Source organism: Pteropus medius, unplaced genomic scaffold (genome assembly GCF_902729225.1).
Source record: "Pteropus medius unplaced genomic scaffold, Ma_sr-lr_union100, whole genome shotgun sequence".
NCBI lineage: Eukaryota > Metazoa > Chordata > Mammalia > Chiroptera > Pteropodidae > Pteropus > Pteropus medius.
This window is the reverse complement of record NW_024347867.1, coordinates 3,779,149-3,792,246: the sequence shown is the minus strand read 5'-3', so window position 1 is coordinate 3,792,246 and position 13,098 is coordinate 3,779,149. Positions and strand designations below refer to the sequence as shown.

General features: G+C 34.9%; 1 long non-coding RNA gene across 1 annotated transcript; it reads right to left on the bottom strand.

Moving 5' to 3' along the window:
- Positions 1-2,275: 2,275 nt before the first annotated feature.
- On the bottom strand, positions 2,276-4,423 carry LOC120615787 (uncharacterized). The gene is made up of 2 exons (XR_005656362.1): positions 4,217-4,423; positions 2,276-2,525 (listed from the first exon to the last, which is right to left on the bottom strand). It is a non-coding gene; the product is annotated as an uncharacterized LOC120615787 (long non-coding RNA).
- Positions 4,424-13,098: the final 8,675 nt, after the last annotated feature.

The following is a 13,098-nucleotide window of genomic DNA, read 5'->3' as shown; positions in this document are numbered from 1 at the left end:
CTTTGTTTCTTCTGGTGATTACCTCTGTTAAAGAGAGAACCACAGGCCCCAAATGGTGTCACTTGTGCTAAAAGCTGATGATACCAAACCTAGATTTAATATCTGACCGAATTGCTGTTTCAACCTACCCTAGAAAGATAATCTTAATCAACCAGTCTGGAATTTTCCAGTCAAGCACCAATAGGGTAACTGTCACTTGAGCCCTCTTCTTCTCTCATAGAAAAAAGAGGGAATCTGTATAATGAAAACCCTTGCCTCCCCCAAACCCCCACAAAAAAGATTTTGTCCTGATCTAAAAATAATCCTTTCTTTTCTTTGGTAATAGCTCCCTTGCCCCTCCTTTCTTCCTACAAAACCTTCCATTTTATACAACCCCTCAGGGTGCCTTTCTACTTGCTTGATGGGATGCTGCTAGGTTCATGAATCACCTTATATAGCAATTAGATCTTCAAATTTACTAAGTTGAATTTTGTTTTTAAACACTTCTCTACCTATCACTATTTCTTAATCTATCAGTTTTAAATATTGCCTTAATCTACTGCTAAGAGAGACAATGTAACTCATTTGCATCACCTTCTACCTTGCTTATCCATCATTTCCAATAAAGTCATGTAAGGAGGCAATAGCATATAATAAATAAGAGCACACACCTGGAATCCCGCTTCCTAGTTTGCTAGCTGTGTGACCTTAGGCAAGTTACTCAATCCCTCTGAAACGTTTTCCTCATCTGTGAAATGGGGATAATAGTCCCTTCCCTAGAAGATTATGATGAGAATAAATGGGTCAATATATTTAAAGCATTATACAAGCATTACATTTGCTATACTTAATTCCTCTTTTGGTTATCTTTGTAAGTTTAAATAACATATTTACCCTTTTATTTCTGATCAACTATAGATCACGTCTCTTGTCATCCCGTCTTTTAAAATCAAGATATTGGCAACCTTACGCTTCCCTTTCACGCTCCCCTCTTTCCACACCTCAATTTTACCTCCTATATTATCCATCTCTTAACTGGTTGTTCCATTTTCTGAGATATTTTCGAGATTTTCTCAACTTTATTTTCTAACCAGCCATTGAAATTTTTGCTTTAACAATCTGAATTTTACCTGATCTCTAACGTTTCTTTTTTATAGGATTTTAAAGATTCAAAACTTTATTGACTATTGTGTTATTCAGGGTCCAGTCAGGGACAAAAAAATCGCCACACCAGTAATTTGAATAGAGAAAATAATTTTGAACTAAATTAATTGTAAACTAAGTAAAAGATGTTATTAGCTACTAAAAGGAGTAAAAGAGAACTCAAGGGAATAGAGAGGTAGTTACCACTTCCGAGGTCGAGGGGAAAGTGAATATGCAAGGAAGGAACTTGGAATCTCCCAGGAAGGAGGCCCAGCAGGAGAGATTGAGAGGCGGGAGTGGCCATGGTTGCCGCAGGAGCACACAGCCCTGCGGCTTAGGTGACTACCAGCAGGCCCCCTGCTGGACCAGAAGAGAAAAACACTACCAGAACAAAGAGTGCCTCCTCTCCTTCCTACCTTGCAGTGCCCCTCTGTCCTCTTACCAGCAGAGTCTATATCTAGCCAGTGAGCAAAGCTGACAGCAGAGTCCACTTTCAGTATCACAAGCAGGGGAAAAAGGGATGAATTTGGAGCTGAGAGGCAATGAATTAATAACCGGCGTAACTATCTCTAAGTCTACTCAATAAATAGCCTACTTTCCTCTTTTTGGTGCTTTCCTATTCCTTGAATTATTTTGACTTTCCCTGTGGAAGTCCCCCTCCCCACTTCCTATCCTTCACCCCTGTTTATCTTCGGCATCTCTTTAATTCTAAAGCTTTTTAAAAATGTCTGGAGTTCCTTCCTTATTTGTTATTTGTTAAAAGTAAGGAAATGAAAAGTTGATTGAGGGCTCTACGGTTGTGGCCTGGGCTTTGCCAACTGATCAACCTTGCTTTTAGGGTGTTTGGCTGGGGAACAGCCACACTGTCTGCCCTGCTTCTCTAGACAGTGCCATTTCTATAGAGAAAAATCTTCCAATTCTTTTTTGCTAGATTGGCAAATACTTGGATGCTGGGGGTAAGAAGGACGATTATAACTTACACTCGCTTTCAATTCATGTGCCCATTTTTAACTTCACATTCCATTCTCTTCTTCCAATTGCTGTTTTCTAAGCTTCTCTGTATTTCTGCAAGACCATTTTCCCCAGATTCTTTAGAAACCACTTGCATTAATTTCTTGTGGCTTCCATAACAAACAAATTAACACAAACTTAGTAACTTAAAACAATAGACATTTATTCTTTCATAGTTCTGGAGGCCAGAAGTCCAAAATCAAGGTGTTGGCCGAAGGCTCTGAGGAGAATATGGCCCTTGCCTTGTCCAGGTTCTGGTGGCTGCTGGCATTCCTTGGCTTGTAGCCACATCACTCCAATCTCTGCCTCTGTCTTCACAGGGTCTTCTCTCCCGTGTCATCGCCCTTTGCCTCACTCTTATAAGGATGCTTGTCGTTGGATGTAGGTAGGACCTGCCCAGAAAATCTAGAATGATGTCTTTATCACAAGATTCTTAACTTAATCACATCTGCAGACTTTTTCCATGTAAGGTAACATTTACAGGTTCTTAGGATTAGGACGTGGACGTATCTTTTTGGGGACCACCATTCAACTCACTACGCCAGTCTTCTAATTGCTATTCTCTTTAAGACTTTTGATCACATTATCTGCTAATGGTCTACTTTCTGTCTTCTCTATTAATTTTGTATGTATAGCCATATGTATAGTATATATTATGTGTATGGGGGCATTTTTTAATAACAATTTCTGGATTAATAGGAAGAAGAGATAAATGTGCGTGGTCAGTCCACAATCTTGACTTTCTCATAAATAATTTTTACTAGGTAGTCCCTGAATAAAATCAAATTAAGCTAAATTCTGGGAAAGTCCAAAACAAATAAGCCAAGTTATATAAGAGTTAAAACAATAGTTTCCCCCTCTCCCTCTCTCTCTCCATGTCCCAGTGAAGGCTGTTACACTTTCCTCAGGAAATGCAGGGTTAATCTCCTCAGACAGAGGCGGAGAGGCCTCATCCTTTGGGGGTGCAAAAGCTGCTTTCACTGACAAAGAAGAGTCATCAGAATTTAGGACTCGATGTCTCCAGTGTCATCAGCGTCTTCCTACATATCCCTATTCCAACTTTCAGCAGCCCATTTCTTCCCAATCTGTGCCCGTACTTTAACAGTAGATGCCCTGTGAAGCTAGGAGTTAAACTTGAATTATAATTCAGCCAGTCGCAGATGAGATTCTGCATTTGATTTTTGGCAATTTTAGCCCTGTGGCTTAAGGAGACACATAGAAGCTTTTAGGTCCTTTGCGTGACACTTAATATTTGGTTAACACATTCTTTAATTTGACAAATATTTATCAAATGCTAACTAAGTACCTCCTAGGCACATGGTATACTTCAGTGAACAAAAAGACGAAATTCCTTTTTGTGGAGCTGCCATTGTAGTATATAAGCGAATGGTCAATTTCAATATAGTTTTGGGTTTATTTAAGTTTATTTCAGAATAAAAAAATTAGTGCCTCAAGTTGACAGCTCTTGCATAGCCATGCCCAATAAGCAGATACTACATGACATCAACCTATAGACACAGCATTGGCATGCTACTCAAATGAGACTCAATCTTGGCAGGATATCAGAAGTTCCAATCCTATCAACAATGTCTGGAATTCATCTATTGCCCTAAGCCTGCTGTTGAGTGAGCTGGTGTAAACATCTATGTGGTCACCAATACTAAGTTCCTTGGTCCTGACCCCAACCCTACTGGGTACCTAGACTCTTGCCTCTGCTCTGTATTTGCACTTCATTCTCTGCTGGTAATGAATTTCAGCACTGAACCTCAGCCAAATTTTCTGGGCCAAGGAAGCTCACTAGGTTTGCCAGCCCCTTCTCTCCGGGAGATCTGGACCCTATCCCAATGTTCCCCGCTCTGTAGCCCACTTGCTAATAACTTCTTACAACCCAGACAACCCCTCCCACTCCAAACATAAAACTGCCATCCATGGGATAATAATTCCCACATACCCAATTTCTGGTGCCATGCTCCCATCGGGCATATTTGAGATGATGGCTATGAACATTAAGCTTGACTGGACTCAAGTTTGGTGTGTTTCTTTAGAAACTGAAATTGAGTGGACCTCTGTCCATCAGACTTACCCTGCCTTCGCTGGTTTCAGCTTACTTCCCTCTCTCCTGCAGGTCTACAGTTGGTGGTGGTTGTCTTCTGGATCTGCTGCCAATCAGATCATAATGCAAAAGTGTAAGACTTCTCAGCATTCTGTAGAGTCTGCTTTTCTAAACATTTTTTAAATTTTAATGCATCTTAATTATAGTTATAAGTAACATTTTATTCTTTCTGTAGCACATTAGGCCTCCTGCAAAATAATCAATTTCAAAAATTGTCTGAGATTCAGGTATTGCATCAAATGCTTATACTTTTTTGAAAGCAGTATGATCCTAATCCAACACATCATGCAGAGTACAGATAAGTGTTTCTTCTAACTTCAACAGTGATAAATATTTATTAAGCCTCTTCTATGTTCATGGCACCAAACCAGGTGCTGCTATAACTATTTTTCCTTTCCAGGAAAAATAAATCAAAATATGAAATAAGAAGCCCAAACTCAAAACTGGACTGACTTTGCTTCTTAAAAATTCAATATGCTACAGCTGTGTGCTTAAACCTGATTCAAACAGGATGATAAAATAAAACATTATTATTGAGAATATAATACTGTCTGAATAAATAGCCAAAGTGAAAACTGTCTCTAAAAACCATAGCATATGTATGTGAAGACTGTAATTAAGTTACATATTCCTCTGCTATTCTGTGACATGGTCAATTCTGAGTGTCTTACTATCACTCTTGAACACTTTTAAAGATGCTCACTCTTCATACTCTTCCTTTGAAAGAATATGCGAACCTTATATGCAATAAAAATATCAGAATATTTTACTTTTTATGATGTACCATTTCTGTCAAATGATATCTGGAATAAATCAGCTTTGACTTTTCAGGTCAAAAATGTTGTTTCAGAGTTTTAGCAGTTCTAATACATATTTACATTTTCAATACACTTTCTAAGATGAAGATAAATGCAGAGATAAATTTTTGTGTGTGTATAGGATAAAAACCAGGACAATTGTTTCACTTTCAAACTTCTCTTAGAAGGCTTCTAATGTTGAATTTTAATTAAATACTTGAACAATTAGGAATTTTTTTTCAAATATTTATTAGTAGAAAACAGATTGAAATCTGAGATGTACAAGGTAAGTCTCTTTAATGATTTTACACATCTGTGTGATGATATTGGAAGTAGAAATATCAGTATTTTGATTTTATACTTCAAATGTTACATCCGTGAACATAAAAAACCTACTTGATTATAACTTTTCAGGAAAAAATCTTGCTCAAGTATTAATAAGTAATCCAAGTTTTAAATAATTCTGGCATTATTCCAACATATTTCCTACACTATTTTTCTCTATAAGACATCTGACCCAGACATTTATGATTAAAGACAATATTTTATAAAGTATAGTTATCTTGTGTAGAAAGGCATTTGGTTTTGAATAGTGTCAGAAGCAAGTAAATGGCAAATAGTATTACACAATAGACTCCGCAGATTAGGGAGCTGAATTCTAAGGTTAAAGGTAACTTCCACATATTAGCAGAGCTTTCCTAGTTTCATTAACAATTCTCTATTTCTAATAAAAGCCCTGCTTTCTTCATAATTCAGCAGATGAGAAGTTAGTTGAGAAAGCTGTTCATACCTATATAATCTTTTTGTTCAATAATAAATTTTTTGTTTATTGAGTCAATAACATGAAGTTCAGATGCAGGTTACTCTTTGTCCAATTACATAAGAATGGGTTCTAATTATCAGAGGTAATACCAGCAAACATATATTTTTTAACTTTATAGAAAACAAACTTCATAGGAGTTAATTAAATCAATCCTTTAGTAGGAATTGGAAGCACTAACAATTGGCATTTAGTGAGTCCTTGCTATATGTTTGGTATTTTACTAACCATATTATAAACTTTATTTCATTTAATTCTTACTAGAGCCTATGAAGTATGTGCTATTATTATTCTTATTTTAATGTTGATGAACCTCACTCTGCAAGGAAAAGTAGTGTGCCTGAGAACAAACAGCTACCAGTTTGGAAATTGGGGATCTGATTCGGGTAATTTCACTCAATTTCTTCTATCTCAGTAGCATTTCGCTTGTGTCTCTCTTACACAAGTATGTCTTATTTATCTTCCTTGTCAACTTGTAAGCTCATTGAAGGGGAAGACCAGCTTTTATTAGATTTTTATGTGCATCGATTGCCTAGGGCATGGAATGTTTGGTAGAAGGAACATCAATAAAAATGTAGTAGTGATGCTATAATATATAGTAATAGTGAATTTTTACTTTTAAATAGGATAACCAATGTGATTAATTCACTTGTTTTCTAATGTCTTTTAAAAGACTAATATATTAGATTGATTCTATTATTATTGATTTGATCACATAAAGTCATTTGATATTCATTTACTGTTAAACTTATTTGACATAAATAAAATGGCCTATAAATTCCTTGATCTATTTTGCTGCTAAGGAGTTACAAACATTTGTTCAACAAATATTTATTAAGCATCTACTTTGTGCCAAGCACTATTGCAGCAGCTGGAAATACAGTGGTAAACAAGAAAGACAAGGTCTCCATTCTTACGAAGCCTGAATTCTAGTGACTGGGGGTGGGAGTAGGGTTGGGGGCAAAGTAGGAAACACATCAGTTAATGTCAGTCTGCCGTAATTGTCTATGTGATGCTTCTACCGCAGTACTCAGCACACGGTAGGGATTGGATATGTATTGCATATCTGCTTCATGGTGGGACTGTTAGTGTCTCATAATTTTAAACTTAAGTGAAAAACATGGTAAACCAAAGATCTAAGTTTATGCAGAAAAGCAGTAGTGTTAAGGATGTGGTTCACACGTCCTGACTTTTAACTCAGAGATATGCCTTTCTAAAGGACAATTAACTTATCTAAAGCACTTATTTATTTTACTATTAAATCTTTTTGCATTACATTATATGATCAATGTTAGTTTTAAATAAGCACTCTATTCATTTCACTAATGCATATTAGTAAATATGCATTGTTAGAAATATTTTTATATCTTGTATTAAATTTGAGTTCCCCCAAAACTTTTATATGAAGATTGCAGCGTCATATTCAATACCAAATAAATTGCAAACTACTTATATAACCATAAAGCAAAGATTAATAAATGATGTTATATCAACATGATAAAGTTATTAGTCTCTACAGTGAGATTTGTGAAGACTGCAGAAAATATGGAAATAGAAATTAAGTATTGATATCTACTCTAGAATTACGACTATGTAAAAGTAAAACAGTTTTGGACAAAAGCTGAAAGATAATATACAAGTTGAAGATAATTATGTTTGAGTGGTGGAATCTGATTATTTTTTAATTTTGAAAGTTTATATCATTAAAAATTAAAACTATTTTAAATACTTTATGAGTATCAGTATTAGGATAGTAAAAAAATTATACTTATGTAAACCAGGATAAATGCTCTAAGCAAAGGAAAAGCAATTACTAAATTCTCAAATTATTCTTCTTACATCTTAATTCTAAAACCTAGCCATAAATTATTAACAGACCCTGACTTCCATGGATGAAATAAAGGTGTTTTTTTTTTAAGTAGAAAATGTTATTTTATGTATAGTTTTTAATGGCTTGTGATCAAGGCAAAATCTCTTAAATAAATGATCGACTTTAGGATCAAGTATAAGCAAAGGAAAACTTGTTAACATCTGGACAACGATATTAGATAACCTGATTCTTAGCCTTGCAATATGTATTTAATGGCTTTATTTCTATTTACGTATCTTCTAAAATGCTCAGATTTCATATTTCAACTGAATACACTGAGAGTCATGAGACTGATCCCATGACTGAATTTTAAGGAGGAAAAAAAAAAAAAACAAAGAGGAACGAGTTAACCTTTTGAACTTTACGGCTATTTTAGATTTCTCAATCGAGGATTTATGGACAAATCTGATTCATAAGGAAACATTCTTAAGAGGAAGTTTCGAAAAGTGATATTCCAGAGTATATGGAAAATAGAGGTATTCTGATGAAATGCCACTGATAAAAGAACAAGTGACTATGCTTAAACCAACACAACCCTAGATCTGGTTGCTTGATGTTTTAATTAGATTCACTTTCAATTATTTTGCTTATCATTCAACAGCAAGGTATGGCACTATATATTTTTGGTGCTATTCTAATATTCTTCTAAGTATAAGACAATGACTTTATTTCCTCTACCAGTTGTCACTCTTGAGGTGTCCAGAATCATCAAACACCAATTGTCATATCTTTAATACAGAAGGAATTCTGGCTTACTTTAATAGATGTTACACCAGGTGACCTAATCAGGATTATCCAACTCTAATTTTAATAAAACACAAAAATTTATTTTTGCTTCTGACAATAGTCTCTATGAATGAAGTAATTTGTCATATAAGTAATGAAGAGTAGTAAAAGAACCAAAATGTACTAAAAGGAATGTAATATGCATATTTCATCATAATGTTAAAGAACTAAACAGAAAGTTATTTTTCCTACTCATTACTTTCTGATTTTATTTTTTTTTAGCAAGTTTACTTATTCTCCTGTCTACTCTTTCTGCGGATACAAATGCTTTTAGTTGAAAAATTCTTACCAATCAATATGCATTTTTTTATTGAAATTTTCTCCAAATTGACCAATTTAGACAAATTTCTCTCAATGCAAATCTAGTTAAAATATTTTTATATAAAGTCATTCATGCATACTGGTCAATATGTACCATGCATTTCTGTGTAGCTTTTACTAGGCACCAAGTGACAACATACAAATCTATACAAATGATGCAGAATATATAGAATAGGATTACAAAATAACAATAATGCTTCCTTGCCTGCCTTGGAGTTATATGACATTAAAATCTCTAACATACGAAAAACAACAAAATTAATAACAAGAATCCGAAAAATAAACTCAGGAGAAAAGCAGAATTCTGAAATTTTGAAAACAGATTTCTTTATTAACAGTAATTTGTTTTTTAACTTGGTTACCTCCATAAAGGTAACAAATAGGTTAAAGTTTTCATGAAACAGTCTGTTCCATAACACCGCAATCGGAAATATGCAGAAAAAACAAATTTGACTCATTCTTCAAATTTCACATGTGTATGACATGTTTGCTAATCATAAAAGACAAAAGAATTACCATAGTGATTATTCTACTGACTGGAACATTGGATCATGAAGCCTAGAATCCTGTCCGTCTCTGTGATACCAAAGAACAGTTTGTTGATGAGTAAATTTGTTCTTCTTCCCATCAACCATAAATATATTAGGAATCTACTCAGAAGATGCCCTATTTTATTACTCATTATAGACTCAATGATATTAATGTTAACTATTAAGTATAAAGATGATTCCTTTTGTTAATTTTTTCCGTGAATTTATAGCTTTGATTTATCCATAATCTCTTCCCAAACTTTCTTGTGATTGTATCAAATAATTGATGGGTGGATGGAAGGTTCCTTCCTAGCTTATGGATAGAAGATTCTAGGATGTCTTAATATATTTAATACTTTATTTACATCATTCTTGATGTGTGTTTACATATAAATAAGCTCTCTTAAACATGTAAGCTGATGCAATTATTAACACTTTATTGATAATTTTATATATGCTCAGACATTTCTAGGTTTTAACAGGCCCATTAGGTCTCAGCAGGCCCGTCAGTATACTAGACCTACAAAGAAAATGTCTCAGATTCCATTCTAGAACTGTTTTGTTATGGACTACTAATAAATTATCCCACAAGAGGTCGCCAGAGCTCCAGCTTTCTGGAGAGTGAATTTTCTGGCTTTTTGTTCTTCCTGCAAAAGAATTATAAAAGATTTTGTTTCCTGATTATCTGCATACCCAGTAAGCAGATCTGCCAGTCTGCTTCAGCTAGACATGAAGATAAGTAACTGAGAAGCAGAGTTGAGTTAGGGTCAAGGCAACTTATGGAAGTTTGTAGTCATCCATTATATGGCTATCCATCGCATAGATATCCATCTCATGGACTTAATCAAAGAATGGGAAATACAAGCAGGCAGCTTCTGACCTAGGTAACTAAACTCCTTTAGCCAGAAATTAGATATTTTAAAGGCACATTAACACTTTTTTAGGACCTGGGTTGACAATCCAAATTCTTACACGTACCAGAACGATAGAACAGAGACTAAAAGACGCCTTTACTCAATAAATATCTGCTTGGGGAAGACTGAATAAAGAAATACTAAAAGCACTCTTAGTGATGGAAAATTGTTGCTAGATATAACTACTTTTAGACTCAGTCAGAGTCCTGTAAAGAATTTGGTTTAAAAGTGTTCTTTAAGGAACAACTTCTATTTTATTTACAATAAATATGAATATTAAAAGAAAGAATTTTAAAAGTATGTTTTAGAAAAAAGATAGCTTAAGATTTGAGGATATTGCCACACCTTTAGAAGCATTCCTTCCCATCCTTACAAGCATATTACCCTAATTTCACATGTGTATGACATGTTTGCTAAAAATAGAATCTTTCTTTGATTTCTCCATTCCCCAAATTTTAGAAGAAATAATGTTCCTTTTAGTACCCTTGAGTGGTAACATTATTGGCTATGTATCTCCCTAGCCAGGGTCATTGGTTGCATTTATCATATAGGGGCAGAGGATGCCAGCAGAACCTTCTCTAATAATCTTTTCATTTTCCTTCTCTAAATGGAGAATATTTAACTTAAAATATTGTGATTTTTAAACATATATTAAATGTTTTATTGTTGTGAATCAAGTGTTTGAATACTTTCTTGTAGTCATATAAAGAGTGTTAAAATTATAAAGAATATTAGAATTATAAGGATGAAAAGACAAGAATGAAAAGACCTGTAAAGATCTCAACCCTATGGGCATAAAAGGATTTCATCAAGATGATTTCTAAGGTCCTTTCCAGCCTGAAAATGTAATGACTCTGCTTAAATTCTCATTCTTTGGACTATAAAACATTCATTTCTATATCAATGACATTACTTTAGGTGGAGGGCTTTTCTTCTTTGATTATCTGTCTAGTTATGCACCATGGTTTGGGAGTTAAAAATCAGATCATGAAAATCTAATTTTCAAAAGTACCCAGATTTTGCATGATTTCCTCAGCATTATTTAATGCATAGTTTTAACTTCTCTATTAATGAACACACTGTTTCATGAAACGCTTTTGCAATATGCCAAATATAATTTTCTCTCATTTCCTTTTTGGAGGTGGGAGATTCATATATTTATGTCGGAGATTCCCACAAACTAAAAGACCCAAGTAAATAATAATACAGGGACACTGAATTTCTATTCGACTTGAGCTTTCAGCCGAAAAAGGAGAAATGAAACACAGGTCAGCCAGGAGAATGGGAGTGAAGGAGCGAACCAGTCATAATGTATGAAAAGGCAAATTACAGGACCAGAATCTTAGAGAATTACACACTCAGTAAGCCTTTTTCATACCACCACCATCTATCTACTCCACCACCCTGGGCTAGTGTTAGCTGACAAGGCACTTGGTTGTCCCCAGTTTACTCACAGTAAGCCCTGGGTTGGCACAGCCAGAGAACATTTCAACTGTGTGTTAAAAACAAGAGTGAGTCACCGACTCCTAGACCATCCAAAACGATATTGTCAGGAGAGTATCAGAACCACATCAGCACCTCATGCACTTACCTCACGCCTGCCACTGAGGTCCGTGCTTTCCTGAGGCTTTCCTGGTCCTTGTATTCAAGTAGCTCACAGAACAATCAGAGAAAAGAGGCAAAAACACAGACCACGACAATATTTCATCAATACTAAGGCCCGTTTCTTTGCAGTTTTACATCTCTGAAGTCAGGCTGTATGTTACAAATGCTATTGTCTAGGCAGCAGTCGTAAGTGGTCTTGGTTTGTGTGAATGCAAACTTGATCACAGCTGTTCATACTGCCTTTCTTGCTTTGATATGTACATTGTTGATACTGCATGTATTGAGGTAATTGCCATTTAAAATGCCTTTAAAATTTACACTATAATTCAGCCTTAGAATGAAACGTTATCCTGCACGCAGGAAGGCTAGAAAGAAAGAGGGCAGTGGGATGTCTGTTTGCCATCAGTGAGGTTAATATTTATCGTTGGAGGGTTGACCCCCACTTCTATTTTTTTCTAATTAATAAAATGCTTAATGGGTCCTAGGAAAGAAAAATACTGATAAGTTGAATAAGTCATGTAAGGCGTTGTGGCAGATATATGCAAAGGATTGGCTATCACCTTGCTATCACCATGTGTGGTCTCTGGACCAAGAGCATCAGCTTCACCTGGGAACTTGTTAGAAATGCAGAATCTCAGGCTGGATTCCAGACTTACAAAATCAGAACATGCATTTTAAGAATATCCCTGAGTGATTCAAATGCTCATTAAATTCTGCAGAATCTCAGGCTGGATTCCAGACTTACAAAATCAGAACATGCATTTTAAGAATATCCCTGAGTGATTCAAATGCACATTAAATTCTGAGAAATACCAATATCACATGCCAAGCAATTCAACAAAAGGCAGGAGAAACTGCCTAATTTCTTTGAAGAGATGAAAGGCATTTCAAAACAACAAACAGTTGATGTGACCAATTCATTCATCATGCAGAACTATTATTTGGGTGTCAATCACCAATAACAGAAACTTCCTACTGAGTTTGAAGATCAGTTGCTTAACTTTCTGTGACACGTGATTCAAATGAAGAAAAATTGAGACCGTTAGTTGGTTAAATAAGAAATGCTAGCAAAACTTTGATATATCTCAAATGTTAGCAAAATTTTGATATATCTCAAAATTGCACTAAAAGAATTCTTTCAAAATGTACGAAATGGAAATTCTGTTACAAGAAAGCATTGCTATAATTTTATTGACAGATTTTTTGTTC